General features: G+C 37.6%; 1 protein-coding gene across 9 annotated transcripts in view; it reads left to right on the plus strand.

Moving 5' to 3' along the window:
- Nucleotides 1-9,463: 9,463 nt before the first annotated feature.
- Nucleotides 9,464-16,688, plus strand: part of LOC136829919 (high affinity cAMP-specific and IBMX-insensitive 3',5'-cyclic phosphodiesterase 8B-like) — a 318,075-nt gene continuing 310,850 nt past the window's right edge. For 5 of the 9 annotated variants that reach the window (XM_067089079.1, XM_067089081.1, XM_067089087.1 and 2 more), the window contains exon 1: nt 9,922-10,392. The gene's annotated coding sequence lies outside the window, so the exon portion shown is untranslated. Of the gene's footprint in view, nt 10,393-16,688 lie in introns of all 9 variants that reach the window. The other 4 variants (XM_067089088.1, XM_067089093.1, XM_067089092.1 and 1 more) reach the window with 3 other exon arrangements.

Genomic DNA, 16,688 nt, shown 5'->3' on the forward strand with positions numbered 1-16,688 from the left:
TGGCTAGTGGACAAAATCTGAAAGGGTTAATTCCATTATCCCTACAAGGTGCAATTGCTTTATTTTTTCATTCAGGAAACCCATGGCAAATGCAACTTTCCGTTTAGTTTCTCCAGTGCAGGCTCTGTAACTGCCTGCTCTCTAAGCCTAGTAAACTTAACCTGCCACTCAGGTCTCGATGTAAAGATATTCTACTTGTAATTTTGTCCAACACAGAACCAGTAACCGTCATCACTGCCTAACTAACTGTGGGTGACACGACCCTTTGCTTTCTGGGTAAAGAAGCAGCAACTGTCTTTTTGCCACTTTTATCTGTTGATAGCCAATTTTCTGGTAAGGCTTCCATATAGAACACTTGTAACTGTCTTTTCTCATCCTTTTAAACCTTGGGTTACTTTAGTGTTCATTCAGTTTTCCTGGAGCAGGAAATGTAATTCTTTTTGTCTGAATTTCTCAATCCTTAGCTTAGGCATTCTTGCCATAGAAACCAACCATCTTTTGTGTCTCCTTGATCCTTAGTCAGCATATGTGCTCGGCTCTTCCACTGCATAAAAAGGGAGCATCTATTCAGGCACTTGAACCTTGACTACCTTGTTCAGTTTTCCCAGTGTAGAAACTATAACATTTGCCCATGGGCTTTTAAAGTTCGTTGATACGATCCTTCGCCCAACATTAACCATCCAAGCTGACAATCAAAGGCCAAGCTAACGCGTCCTGCTAAACTTTCCAAGTGTGGCAACTGCAACTACAGTTCTTACACCTTCAAATCTTCATAGACATAACCTTTCACCAGACCTACATGGTACAAAAGTTGTGAATATTTTCACACTCTTTGAAGTCTTAGTTTAAATATATAAATGTGCCAACTTCCACCAGTTCAGAAGCGGGAGGTGACTTTCCCACAGAACTATTTGCTAAGTGTCAGTAGTACTACAGTCATCACTTCCACCTTTAAAAGCCTTGTTTATGCTTAGCTTTCCTGGTAGAGAATCTATATCTATATCTATATACGAGTATATATATATTGCCTTGTTACGTGCCTTTTAAAGTTTATGATAGAAATTGTCGTCTAATAGTTGACTCCAGATTTCTTTTCAATATTTGCTTCAGGTTTCATGTCAACATCTATGCTTACGAATCAATCCTTGTAGAGTTGATATGCTTAGGGAAATGCTTCTAACTTTTGGCAGAACTATTAACACTAAGGTGTGCACATTATCTGGTGTTATGCTATGAACACATCCTCTAAGCTGGGAACTGACCAGTCAAGATTGAAATATTTGGTGTGAAATTACCTTCGCCAAATTATCACGAACTGGGAGAGATGAAGAAGCGGGTATGAGAATTCTCTCTCTCTCTCTCTCTCTCTCTCTCTCTCTCTCTCTCTCTCTCTCTCTCTCTCTCTCTTTATATCTGTTTTTATCTCTTTTTCTGTGTCTGTGTTTCGTTGCTGTTGACAAATTGGATGTCTAGACGCTGAAAGTAGCTTCAGAAATCATTGTCTTTTCACTTTCACCGTTTACATTTACTATTATATTTTAACTGACCATTCTATATGAAAGTCTGCTCATTTTAGATAATAGTAGGAGTTAATAGTCGTAATAATTCTAGGTCTGATTAGCTGAGGACATTCATTTTCCGGCCAGTGTGGCGCCGGTTTTGAAAAATGAATTTCTGTTAACCTCATCTCATTTCTCTTTCTTGCATTACTTCTCATTCTCATTCTCAAATTCTCATCTTCAAAGAATTTTTTGCGTAGTAAGTACTCGTGTAATCAAAAGAATATTTCCTGTAATTCTCGAATTTATGTAAAGTTATTCAGAAGCTCATTTTTCCCATTTCTCAAAATCTCAGGAGTTTCTCTGATTTTCTTTGATTATATTTAAATTTTTTTTTTTAGATTTTCTGTGGTTATATTTAGATGATATATTCTCAGATTTTCTGTGATTGTATTTAAATATTTTTTTCAGATTTTCTGTGATTATATTTAGATATATTCTCAGATTTTCTTTGATTATATTTAAATATTTTTTCAGATTTCCTGTGATTATATTGATATAATATATTTTCAGACTTTCTGTGATTATATTTCAATATTTTTTTTAGATTTTCTGTGATTATATTTAGATGTATTCTCAGATTTTCTTTGATTATTTTTAAATATTTTTTCAGATTTTCTGTGATTATATTTAGATAATATATTCTCAGATTTTTTGTGATTATATTTAAATATTTTTTCTGATTTTCTGTGATTATATTTAGATATTTTTTCAGATTTTCTGTGATTATATTTAAATATTTTTCAGATTTTCTGTGATTATATTTAGATAATATATTCTCAGATTTTCTGTGATTATATTTAAAATTTTTTTTTTTCAGATTTTCTGTGATTATATTTAAATATTTGTTTCAGATTTTCTGTGATTATATTTAAATTTTTTTCCAGATATTCTGTGATTATATTTAAATATTTTTTCAGATTTTCTGTGATTATATTTAGATAATATATTCTCAGATTTTCTGTGATTATATTTAAATATTTTTTCAGATTTTCTGTGATTATATTTAGATATATTCTCAGATTTTCTTTGATTACATTTAAATGGTTTTTCAGATTTTCTGTGATTATATGTAGATAATATATTCTCAGATTTTCTGTGATTATATTCAAATATTTTTTCAGATTTTCTGTGATTATATTTAGATATATTCTCAGATTTTCTGTGATTATATTTAAATATTTTTTCAGATTTTCTGTGATTATATTTAAATATTTTTTCAGATTTTCTGTGGTTATATTTAGATAATATATTCTCAGATTTTCTGTGATTATATTTAAATATTTTTTCAGATTTTCTGTGATTATATTTAGATATATTCTTAGATTTTCTTTGATTATTTTTAAATATTTTTTCAGATTTTCTGTGATTATATTTAGATAATATATTCTCAGATTTTTTGTGATTACATTTAAATATTTTTTCAGATTATCTGTGATTGTATTAAAATTTTTTTTTCAAATTTTGTCATAATATTTAAATATTTTCAGATTTTATGTGACGATGTTTAAATATTTTGTCCGATTTTTGTGATTATATTTAAATATTTTCAGATTTTATGTGACAATGTTTAAATATTTTGTCGGATTTTCTGTGATTACATTTAAATATTTTCTTTCGAATTTTCAGTGATTATATTTAGATATATTTCCATACTTTCTGTGATTATATTTAGAAATTTTTTTTGGATTTTCTGTGATTATATTTAGATATATTCTCAGATTTTCTGTAAATATATTTGCAGATTTTCTGTGAGTATTTCTAAATATTTTGCAGATTTTCTGTGATATTCAAATAATTTTCCATATTTTCATTGATTATATTTAAAAATTTTATTTCAGATTATCTCTAAGGATATTTAGATATTTTTTAAGATTTTCTGTGATGATATTTAAATATTTTTCAGATTTTCTGTGAAAATTTAAATATGTTTCAGATTTTCTTGATGGTATTTAAATGTTTTTTTCAATGTCCCTTGACCAAATTATTCTCCATAATCATTTCTAGGAAGCATTGGTTGTACCAAACTCCTCAAAGGTTTTTCCAAAAAGCACTTCTGAGTAAATCAAATGAGCCTGGCTTCAAGTTTTTCCAGAATTTTTCGTTCAGCTTTTGTTAGAAGTTCATCGAACTTTTGGTTCTTCCTGAATTTTTCCTTCAAAGGTTTAAACTCAAACTAATTGCTCTGAGTCCAATGCATCTATCTTCAGTTAACCTGTTTCTCTCATTCTGTGTGGAAGACACATGTATACATACACACTTTCACCAAATTGCACCAATCAACTGAATCGTCAGCGATTGACAGTCACTCAGTCAAATTCAAAAGACTTCGAATGCAGCAGACAATCGCCGACATTAATCTGGGTCCACACTACAGGAAAACATGTCATAAACATGTATTCAGCTTATTGCAAACACACCAAAAGCAGGTTGAGTAGAAGTCAGTAACTTATTGGTGGCCTAACCAGTGCTTCACCTGAATATCCAGATTCGTTCTCCACTTGCGGTTGTTGACTTGTTTTTAACATGTATGCAACATGTTTTCAACCTGTTAGTGACACGTATACAACATGTCTTCAACATGTTTATGACTTGTTTTACACTTCAGGAATGACATTTAACCACCTGAAGGTTCCAGAAAGACTGTTGCACAAATTGCAAACACTTGTCAGAAGCAAAACAGCTGTGAATGGGTGCCAGTACCAGTTGGGCTTGAGAAAGGGTGATGGGGCTTGCAACTTCATCCCTACAGGCTTTTTAGGGACCGGGAGGTTCTGCCTCTCTGGTGTCACAAGGGGAGAGGGTGAATGAAATATATACACTTGTATATATATAATACATATATATAAGCTTATATCTTAGCATGAGGTTACTGGCCCCATACCTTTCTCCATCCACGTTGGCGACCCTCCACGGTCATCTAAATACAAAGTGCATATATAAATATATATTGTCCTCCTAGTTTTTGGCCAGTCTTTTTCATTAGGATGAGGCTGCTAGCCGTACATCTTGCTCCATGGTATCTGGCTTCACTTAATGGTTTGCCATGTAAGTACTGACCAGATGCCAGCGTTGATTGACTTGGCCAATCACAGAGTAGAGCAAAAGAGGGTGGCTAATGGTAGCCCGAGGCAAACGTCATATGAATCTGTCGGGTTTTCACTAGGAATGTTCACTGCTATACAATTTGAAATTGCTTTAATGAGTATTTAAGGACGTTGTTTTAAATTTTTATTAAAAAAGTTTTTTTTTTAATATTTCTGTGTGTTCCATCATATTTTCTTGATCATTCTTTCCATTGTTGGCGTAAAGGAATTGTAATAATTCCTTATACGATATATACTCAACATTTTATCATAGATTTTAAATGCGCTTCTGTCGCGTCTTGTAAGAATTTGTTTGAGAAGACCTCCTTTTTCCATTCTGACATCTCATCAATTTCTCCGTAGGGGGGTAGTGCCGTCAGTGCACCTCGCACGGTACGCTGTAGGCATTACTTAAGGTTCTTTGCAGCGTTCCTTCGGCTCCTAGCTGCAACCCCTTTCATTCCTTTTACTGTACCTCCGATCATATTCTCTTTCTTCCGTCTGACTTTCGTCCTTCTCCTGACAGTTGTTCCACAATGCAACAGCAAAAGGTTTTGCCTCTGTTGTGCCTTTTAAACCTTTTTGCTCTTAATTTTTCTTTGAGCGCTGAATGACCTCATAGGTCCCAGTGCTTGGCCTTTGGCCTAGATTTTATATTCTATTAAAAAAATCAGTAGTTTATGTAGACAGTCCTCATCTTGTGGCTTTAAATTCAGTAGCAAGCTGAGAGACACGCTCAGTGTTGATGGTAGTGTAGGGTAGAATCGACATAATTCGTCATTTTATATCCATCATTGCGTAGGGCAGAGTTAGTCGAACTCTTTATTATTCCCCTGAATATACTCAAATACACACGGGACTGTATCATAAAATAGAAGTTTATTATGATATTTTTAGGTAAAGGAACGTTTTCTAACATACATCTTGTGGACTGGCAAGAGCTGAACTTGTGTTGGGGCGTGTTTCGTAGATCTGTGGTCACAGAGTGGTCGGTTCGGACCACCTGGGACGTAGATAACTAGGGTCAGTGAGTGCCCAGAGTCAAAAGGTGTCAGGTAATTGCCAAAGAAAAAAGTGAATTTAATTAAAAATCACGATCTTTGATAATGAAAGCAAAACATATTCATCATTACTGATAAACTGCCTGTTATACTGTTTATTGTTAGTTAGTTTCAATAGATTTGTTTATTGATATTGAAAGATTCCCCTCTTCGCTGGAGATATATCAGCCTTATATCTACAAAAAGAATGTTAATTTTTTATTAGGTTACGTAAATCATTTGTTATTCATTTTTAATAGTTTTGTTTGATTAATATTGGAAGATTCCTTCTTTGCTGGTGATACCAGTTATATGTATTTCAAAAGGGCGAATGTCAATTATTTCTCAAAAGATATATTTGATGTTATGCATTTATGCATCTTAGCCATACAATTTTTTTTTTTATCTCGTAGGCGTTAATTTTATGCTTCAATTCCTTTTGAACAGATCACTCGGTGTTTAACTATTAAAGACAACGAAAGCGAAGTAAACCAACACTGTGAAGATTTCACAAAACTCGTCTTCCTCTGTATAGTCATAGGTGAATACGAAACATTTCTATGTTGCTACGGTGTTTTATTTAACCTCTTTTTCAAGAAACTGAGGCACAGCCATCGTCACAGGTTAAGTGGCTACTTAAAAGTACTTACAGTGTCGGGAAGCCTCAGCTCTGCCACTTGACAGTGGCAGTAGATGATTTAGAGCAGGTTCTAGACCGCGGTTTAGAGTAAGCTCGTTCACGTTTTAAGGTGTTGGAAGGGATAAATGGCATCTTGTGGACCTGTGAACTCTACTAACAAGCAGAAGCGACCTGTCAGTTGTATGGTGTACTGTAGAAGATACACATAGACACATTCAGCTCAGTCAATTGTCAATGGCAATAATTGGTTTATAGCAGGTTCTAGACCGTTGTTTTAGAGTAAGCCCGTACGTGCTTTGAAGTGCTGGGAGGGATAAACAGCCTGTTGTGGACCCGTGAACTGTACAAACCAACAGGAATGATATGTCAATTATGTAGACAATACACTTAATACACATAAACACATTCGTGACCCTGCTCTCAAATTTTAGGCTAAGATGGAGTGTTGGTGCTCAAGCCAGTCTACTCCTGACTGGTGCAGAGATATGCGCTACTCAGCAGTAGCATGTTACTGTGGGTTATACAACATTTAGAGTGACGACTGTTACCTTTTCTTCAAGACACTACGTAAATACCGTCCCACTCCGCATGCAGCCGTAGTCAGCAAGATCTTAATATATTAGTGCTATCAGTCACAAGACAGTATTTTTTTAATTTTCTGTAAAAGAAAACTATTGTGCCGTCTTTGTCTTTCCGCCCTCGGATCTTAAAAACTACTGAGGCTAGAGGGCTGGAAATTGGTATGTTGATCATCCACCCTCCAATCATCAAACATACCAAATTGCAGTCATCTAGCCTCGGTAGTTTTTATTTTATTTAAGGTTAAAGCTAGCCATAATCGTGCGTCTGGCAACGATATAGGACAGGCCACCACCGGGCCGTGATCACTGTTTTATTGGCCGCGGCTCATACAGCATTATACCGAGACCACCGAAAGATAGATCTATTTTTGGTGGCCTTGATTGTACGCTGTACGGAAAACTCGATTGCACTGAAGAAACTTCGGCGCATTTTTTACTTGATTGGATGATGGGCCCGCCAGTGTTTATTGCTATAAAGTATCAGACAATCCTTCATGTTTGAAGCTAAAAAGAAATGAGGAAATTAATTTACGATCCAAATAGCTCTGTTGTGAAAGTACACGTGGAACTCGTTTTAGGCCCAAGTTTGATTTTACGCAGTCTAAGGCCTCAGGCTATATAAAACTTATAAAAAGAATAGGGACATTAACTTACAATCCAACGCGAGTTGTTTTGAAAATTCATGCGGAACCAGTGTTTTAGGCCTAAGTTCAATTTTACGAAGTCTGAAGTCTCAGGCTCAGGCCCTTGTGATTTTACAAAGATTAGCAGAATGCAGGACCTTAGTCTGAGCTTCGGGGCGGTACGTGACGTCTCCAGGGGTCGAGACTTGGCGCCTAGACTCTCTCTTATATTACCGCTTCGTAACAACGTGTATAATTTTTTATACAGTAGTATATTTTTCTTATCGAAAACCATTTCAATGACATTTGTACGTCTATTTACGGAAGCAGTCAACGACGCACCTGGTAATTAGTCCACTAAATAGAACAACAAAACGTATTTATTATTAATAACCAGATAGATGAAATCATTCTCATGCAAACGATAAAATCAATTCGAGGTGAAAGCTTAATGGCTAACCGCCCGTACGCTCGTTAATAAGATGTTGCCAAAAGTAGCAGTTTGCTACTTTTTTTCTTGAGCAGAAGAGAAAGAAACAGTAGCAGTATCAACAGCAGCATAAAAAGGACCGGGGCCCCATAAAGAAACCCCTAATTAGGGGGAACAGACTGGTAAGCTATAAAAATGAAGTTAAACACAAAATACTAGTTGTTGATTGAAATACATAGACCTATACCACACCTAAGATCTGGATTGGTAAGTATGGGAACTGTCCTCATATCTGCAAGTATAAAATATAAAATATGCAGACATAAAAAAGGCTGTGGTGTTTACAACACAGATTATGACAGCATAGGTCTACATAATGTTATTTTCATTTCTAGTAAAAGAATTTTATTTCAAATCCAATATATATATATATATATATATATATATATATATATATATATATATATATATATATATATATATAAATATAAACAAACAATACACACGCACACGGAAAGTTATCTTGATATTCGCTGAAGATCGTTACCTGCTTCATGCATAAGGGATCCGCTGACATGAGCCATAACCGCTATGACGTCAAGCGTTGCTAACCGGTCACAGTTCCGTGTATAATACTCGCATTTTGTCTAATTATGGACGTGCACGCATTCGCTTGCTTACACACACACACACATACGCACGCGCAGGCACAAACACGCACATTCGCTTTCGTACCCCCGTGCATGCTTCTAAAAAGGTTCGTGCTTGAGGGATACAACCCAACACGCAAAGGTACTAAGGAGACGATTTCACTTTCTCCGTCTAACATGACTCCGCATGTTTACGTTCTTGAACATTTAACATTCGGTTATACAATCGTGTATTCTCTCTCTCCCTCACACACATCTGTGTGTCGTTGTCCATTGCATATGAGCTAAATACACACACCAGGAGAGGAAAATGTCTCAATTTAACGTTCAGTTACGCTGAAACAACCTTGTGTCATATTTTACACTCAGCTGGCTCGACGTAATCATCTGCCCATTTGTATTTCATGGCGACAAGAGCGAGACAATCATCGTAAATCGCTTTCCGTCACCGTCGGGGCTTCGGACAGAGCGAATTCTCTCTCGACGAGAATGGTAGAGGAGAATGAATGGTAGACAGAGAACCCGTCACAGCCAAGAGATGAGGACATGCATGATCAACCGTTGGGCGGGCTCTCTCCCTCACTCCCCCCCCCCCAATCTGTGTGTGTTTGTTTGTTTGTGCCGCCTCCTCTGGGGATGAAGATGGGCACAGAATGAGAGAGAGAGAGCCTACCCCTTAACCTCCATGGCCGTGGGGCGGTAGGTGGGTGGGTGGGTGGGTGTGAGGCTGTGGGTCAAGATGAACAGGGTCAGTCAGTAGTGGCCCATGGTTGGTGGGTGTGGATTCACGGGAGGCCACGGTTGGTGTCGATGGCAATGCTCTCTCTCTCTCTCTCTTTCTCTTTCCCTCCCTCACATTCATGGCTGCTGCCGCATTTACAATACAACTCACGCAGCAGCAGCAGCCATTATTGATTTTTGAAGTGTGCGGCCGTTAGTTTACTATTGTTGGAGCCATTTTAAGTTCGTAAAGCCCAGCAGGTGGAGATAGTGGGCTTAGGGTGGGCACTGATAACCACCACCTTTTGAGCATATATGGTCCAGAAAAGAAGAAGCGAGATTCCACCAGGGCGCCTGTGTGACTCGAGGTCCAACGGGCGTATAAACGGCCCTTTTGATTGGTCCCCGGCAGGCAGCCAATCGCCCATTGGCTCCCACCCGGCGACGGGACCCAATCCTTGGTACGTTTACATGGCGGGGCCCGGTCCGTCCGTCCGTCCGTCCGGGGCCACTAACTCACTGCCTCCTCCTCCTCCTCATCCTCCCACCTCCTCTTACCTCCTCCTCCTCCTCCTCCTCCTCACCTCACCTCACACTCACAGCTGTTCAGTAGAGGTCTGGCACTTGGACGTGTGAAGCGTCGCTCGCGCGCTGTTAGATGCCGATTTGCTTGGCTGTCGAGTGGCCGAAATAATCCGCCAGAAAGTGGCCGAAAAATATGTGGAGGTGGTGTTGTGATGTCGAGTGTGTTTGTTGATCGTCGAGTGTGATTGATTGATCGACCCTTTCTTTTTTATTTGTCTGTGTGTGTGTGGATGATTCTCCTCCCGCCGTCGTCGTCGAAGAAGGAGAAGAAGAAGGGGACGCTGCTGCTGCTGCTGCTCCTCCTGCTCGACCTCGACGTGGTCGAAGGATAATAATAATCTCATTTTCGGAATCTTCGTCATCGTCACCGTCGTCGTCGTCATCGCCCGCGCCTTCCTCCCCCGGTGAAGAAGAAGAAGAAGCTCAATTTGTTGCACCTGTGAAAAAGCCTCCGGGAGAGTCAGTGAAATAACCGCAGGTGAGTAATTGATAATGACTGGTTCGCTCTGTGTGTGTGTATGTGTATGTGTGTGTGTGTGAGTGAGAGTAGATAGACGTATGTGCGTTTGTGTGTCTGTATGTGACGATTTTGCCCCGGTGTGTGTGTGTACGTATGTATGTGTGCTTAGTGACCTGTGAGACCTGTCCCCACACACATACATGGTAGGGGGCCAAAAAGAGCTGACTAAATGACAGAAATTCGCCCGATATGTGTATGTGTGTTTGTGTATGTGTCTGTGTATGGGTAAGGTTGGCCTACTGTATATATGAGCCAAGGTTGGCTGAAGTGGGAGGCCATTAGCCATTTATGTGGGCGTATGTTACGGCAGGTAATGGCGTGTGCAGATGGTTGGTTGGTCGGGGTGGCTGGACGTTACCAAGAAAACAGAATGAAACGCTCGTCAATGGCTGAAGAAAATGCTCTTGAACTCAGTTTCCTTTTCATTCTTTTGATTGGAATACTTGCTATAGCGTGGACTCGATATATACGTTCCCATTGTCTTGCTAGGAATAGACTGTTCGTTTTTGACCAGTAAGTAAGAATCAAGTGTTCAATTTTGCCTTGCAAGTAAGAACGAGTTATTCGTTTTTAACCAACAAGTGGGAGTAAAATGTTCAACTTTTAACCTTTGGGTTTATATATAACTGTATATACAGTATAATATATATATATATATATATATATATATATATATATATATATATATATATATATATATATATATATATATATATATATATATATATATATATATATATATATATATATATATAAAAGAAAAGACCTCTTATCAAAGAAAACCAATTAACCTAAGATTATCTTATCCAATTAATCCTTAACAATGACGAATGCATTTTTGCGTCCCTGCTCAGCGATTAGGACTATTTTTTGTTTTCCAGCCACGCATAGGCCTAGCTTCTTATTCGAAGCCTATTTTCAGAATATGGTAATCGTAGGAAAAAGTGACCGCGTCACAATCAATGTCTTTTTATCTGATCGTCATAAATGACGTGGAATCATATTTTTTTTTTTATGTAGATATCTTAGCAATGCACTAGTTGCAATTATCCGATCACTAGACCCATGGAATTGATTTCCTTAACTTTGCCGTAAAATGTAGGCCTTCAATAATCTTAAGTGTGGTCTCACTTATGTGGTTTGCCGTTATGTACATTCGTTTGTTAATATACTGTATTTATTCTGTATTGTGTATTTGTTCGGGGTTAAGCTACCTTGTCATATTACTCAGTGGGTGCTTCGTTAGCAAGACTGTGCTTCTAGACTATAGAAGAATTGTTTTATGTATATTCTTATTAACGATGATAAATTTAAGGTAGGATAGGGTTTTTTCTTGTTTACATTTTTAATTTAGAAATTCTGTTAACACTTTATTACAAGTCACCTTTAACAAGTTAGTGTTTTTAGGCTATATAAGGGTTGTTTATGTATATTTTTAATTTTAATAAATTTAAGGCGGGTTTTTCTCGTATTCATATTTTTTTTTTTTAGTTAAGCACATCTGTTAACACTTCGGTCACCTTGGTAAATGATTAACTGTCCCTGTTTCCTAGTACTAGAAGTTCTCACAGGTTAAAGAGTTCTTTTATTTGCGTATGTCCAATAAATCTTACATTTATGCATATATAATTACAAAGACCAACACTAAAAGAATGGAAGTGCCAATAAAGAAACAGTGTGGAAGATTTAGCTGTCAGGTAAAATTCGTTGGTCACTGATGTTTACGCTGACTTGAAGCGCCTTTCATTTCAATTATTTTGACAGGAGAAGAAAGAGGACTGACCGGCCGGGTAATTTATTGCCTTGCGTTTGCAGGGGTACCAACAGATCCGTCCCCCCCCCACCCCGCCTCCCTCCCCGTGCTACCTTTGCAAGTTTACGTAGTCCCATATCTTAGTGGATATTGTATTTTGATAATTTACTTTTTACATATTATTATTATTATTATTATTATTATTATTATTATTATTATTATTATTATTATTATTATTATTCAGTAGATGAAACCTACTCATATGGAACAAGCTCACCACAGGGGCCGTTGACTTGAAATTCAAGCTTCCGAAGAATATTATGGTATTCACAAGGAAGAATTAAGAGGAAGTAAAGTGAAATACAGAAAGAAGAAATGTATTAATTCGTTAATTTATTTTTTCTGTCTTAATAACTGATCTCTTCTTTCTGTATTTTCTATTACCGTCTTTTACTTCGACCTAATGAACACCATGTGCTTTGGAAGCTTGAATTTCCAGCCAGTGACCCTGTGGTGGGCTTGTTCCATATGAATAGGGTTCACCTTCCGAATATAATAATAATAATAATAATAATAATAATAATAATAATAATAATAATAATAATAATAATAATAAATAGTACATATAGATATGTACTCCAATTCTTACCTGTGCTGAAATATGAGGGAATATGAAGGATTTCTGTGCGCTAAAGGGCTGAGTTCTGTGGTCCAGACCAGGCCTTTATATCACCTCAACAGAACTCCCCTAAAGCTTCTTGGGGAACAAGAGCCAAGTTAAATCTGTATTATTATTATTATTATTATTATTATTATTATTATTATTATTATTATTATTATTATTGTTGTTGTTGTTGTTGCACAAGAGATGAACCCAATTCAGTGGAACAAGTCCACCACAGGGGCCATCGACTAGAAATTCAAGCTTCCCAAGAATGCAGTGTTCATTCGAAAGAAGTAACAGAAGGTAATGGGAAATACAGAAAGAGGAGATCAGTTATTAGAGAAACAGATAACTTAGAAAAATAATAAATAAATAAAAATGTAACGAAAATATTAAAATACAAGTTGAATTGTATTAGGGCAGTAATGCATTGCATGTTCGCTTGAACTTCAGAAGTTCCAACAGCAGAACAACTACAACATCTCGATGAAATATCTGCCAGGTTTAATATATTTGTCCTGACGAAATCATCCGTCAGAATAATGGGACTGACGAGATCTCTGTGGCAAAAGCTTCTGAACAAAAGGTGTTTTTGTCGTGACCACCGTGTCGACCAATGACATTGATTTATAAACTCGGGTGCAGTGTACAGTAAGCTCGAAGCCCCATGCAGAATCCACGAGAAGGCAGTGCTCTTGCAAATGTTACTTGGCAACAGATGTTGGGATGGCAACAGGTGTAATATCGCCTGGTGCAGGGGTCTGATGGCTTATCATATAAGCAATAGATAGCCTGTGTTGGCAAAAAGGAAGTTTCATTTAGCAGTAACATAATGGAGGGTGTTAAGACCTTTTTAAGAAATCCGCCCTAGGACCTGCTGTAGGGACTTTTTGGTTGGTTGCACCAGGTCCATTGGCCCACACTAGGCTTCATATGTCTTGTAACATTTTACCATATTTATGAGTAGAGTAGGGCCCATGCTGACATCAGCCGCCTTTTCTAAACCAACCAACCAGTTGTATGGAGGGATTAATTTATCACTAGCTCATAGCAGTCAGTATGTTAGCTTAGCCTAATCCCTGGTTATGGTCACTGTTTTTAATCAGCCTTTTCCAGGTAGCTTTGAGGGCAATAAGAAGATGGGAAGAGTAGATTGATAGTATTTAAGGAAGAAGCAACCAGAAGGAATATATGTACAGTATAGGACAGCAACTAGTATCTTGCCACATGGGCGTAGAAATGCACAAGCAGAGTGATGCTCATGTCCACAGTAATTCTCCTATTAAAAAAAATATGATAGTGTTACATTAAGCATATTTGTTGCTCTAAATCTGCTCAGTAACAATAAGATCGTACGCTTGTACAACTGATTGTTCGTCGTCTATCTGAATAAAAGTGAGATGATACTGGTCAAAAGATCAATCAAGAATTAAAATTTTTTGTGTAGGTACACATCAGGATTTTGTAATGTTGACACTTCTGATGCTGGTTAAACCAAAACGGCTCCTCTCCTACATCACTGGCAAACACTGCCAGTTTAAACATTTTCTTAAAATTTGAAGCGGCAATAACTAGAGCCCTACCAAAGATGGCTTTCATGCATTCATACTGAATTGCAGCCCTGGAAAAACTGAAATAAAACTTCCTGTAATGCATAGCAATTCCCCAGTCTCAAAAGAGTTCTGTTGTAATTGTGGTAAACGGGAACTGCAAAGTGCTATTCACTGTAAGTAAAATAGATTTTGCTTGTCATAGACCAACACTATGACCCAATGATCAGATATGATTTTAAAGATCTTACTCCTGAGGAGACCAGTCAGATTTCCTTTGAACAGTATTCGAAGGACTCTTGCAACAATCTTACGAGTGTCAGATCTACAGTAGCATAGGCTTTCAGCCATCTAGATAATGTTTAGTGCAGTATTATCATCACTTTCTGGTATGTTGCAGAAGCGTTATTCATACCAAAAAGCTCAAACTGTCAAACATACTGTATTATCATCAACTATTCAGCAAGTGAAATTTACCGTCAGGTTTGGCCTAAACATGTATATCAAATGACTGGAAAAATAAATGGCGCTTCAAATTCAGGTATAGGTTGGAGAGGCATTGGTTATTCTCTCGACTGAGTGCACCAGCTACTTAACAACCATGACATGACCCACAGTCTTCATGAGAGCAGCAGCTATAAGGACCAGGTAATCCCATTTTGTCGTCAGGCTGACGGGCTGATAGATAGATTACTCCTAAAATTCACTGCGAGAAGGGATTACAGGAGTACTTTTTGAAACTAGTAAGCAGACTCGGTAAAAATCCTCGGCCTAATGAAACCAGCAGCAAAGATTCATGCACTGGATTTGAAAACATGGGAGAAAGTAAATTGTACGAACCTTGTATATTTTAATAATTTACTTACATTTTTATGAATTTATTTATTAATTTGGTAATTTATCTTTTTATAATAACTGATCTCCTCTCTGTCCTTCTGTTACTTCTTTCGAATGGACACCATATTCTGTGGAAGCTTGAATTTCAAGTCAATGGCCAATTTGGTGGGCTTGTTTCGTATGAATAGGGTTCTTCATCTTCTGACAATAATAATAATAGTAATAAAAAACAATATCGAAAAAGGCTGATGAAATCACACCGGCTTTGTTTATTGTGAAAAGAACGAGAGACGAAAAAACAATGGAGAGAGTCAAGTTGTGTGGTTCATCGTGAGGGGGAGAGAAGCTGCCTGGGTAATTGGGCATCTGTAATTTATTCCTCCTGCGCTTATTGATATTCATTTCCATGCCCCATGCCACGAGGAATCTTTCTGTCCTACGATGTGCTGTATACTGTAACGACACCGTATATCTGTGTTATTACCAAACTCGACGGAGCTGCGTCGATGTCGAGTCTGTATCCAAGTCAGTCTTGATCGTTAGGCTGATGTTACAGGAATCATTAAGAAGGCTTATGGCTGCTACTTTGGCTTGTTATCTATCTACGCGTCACCTACTCCCAGGTGCTAGTACTAAACACCGTAGGGTAAATGTAAAGTACAAGGCCGCACAAAGATATCGTTAATTAATATAACTTGTCGACAACAATATAGAAATGGGTGTATAGCCTATAATACTTTGATCCCCGAGGGGCTAGTACTAACACGGCGCCCCAAGGAGCTTCCTCCATGTTTAGTACTAGCCCTCGGAGTAGGTGACGCGTAGACAAGCCGAAGTAGCACCGGCTTATTTCCAACGTATTTTTTATAATTTCTTTATCATGAACCTCAGAGTCATTCTGTGAAGACCTTTTGATATTTGATTTGTCTGTTGTCATTCTTGTCAGTTGTGACGGTGTTCCGTCAGTGCACCTCACGTAGTGCACTGTAGGCGTTACTAGAGAGTGTTGGCAGCGTCCATTCGCCCCCTGCATGCACCCACTTCTCAGCCTTTCGGTTTACCTCCATTCCATCTTCTTTGCTTCCTTTTTGGTGTCCAACCTCTCTAACTGTTACTTAGTGCAACTGTGGAGATTTCTCTTAGTTTCAAACCCGTAGAGGATACTGCCGTCAGTGCACCCTACGTGGAGCACTGTGGACATTACTGAAGGTTCTTTGTAGCTTCCCTTCGGCCCCTAGCTGTAACTCTTTCATTCCTTTTACTGTTCCTCGGTTCATATTCTCACGCTCTTCCATCTTACTTATTCCACCCTCCTGACAATTGATTCATAGTGCAACTGCTCTGAGGGTTTCCACCATTTACACCTTTCAATAAACTTTTTTTACTCTCAATTTCCTTTTCAGCGCTGAATGACCTCATAGGTCCCAGCGCTGGGCCTTTGGCCTAAATT

Source organism: Macrobrachium rosenbergii, chromosome 45 (genome assembly GCF_040412425.1).
Source record: "Macrobrachium rosenbergii isolate ZJJX-2024 chromosome 45, ASM4041242v1, whole genome shotgun sequence".
In the NCBI taxonomy this organism is placed as follows: Eukaryota; Metazoa; Arthropoda; class Malacostraca; order Decapoda; family Palaemonidae; genus Macrobrachium; species Macrobrachium rosenbergii.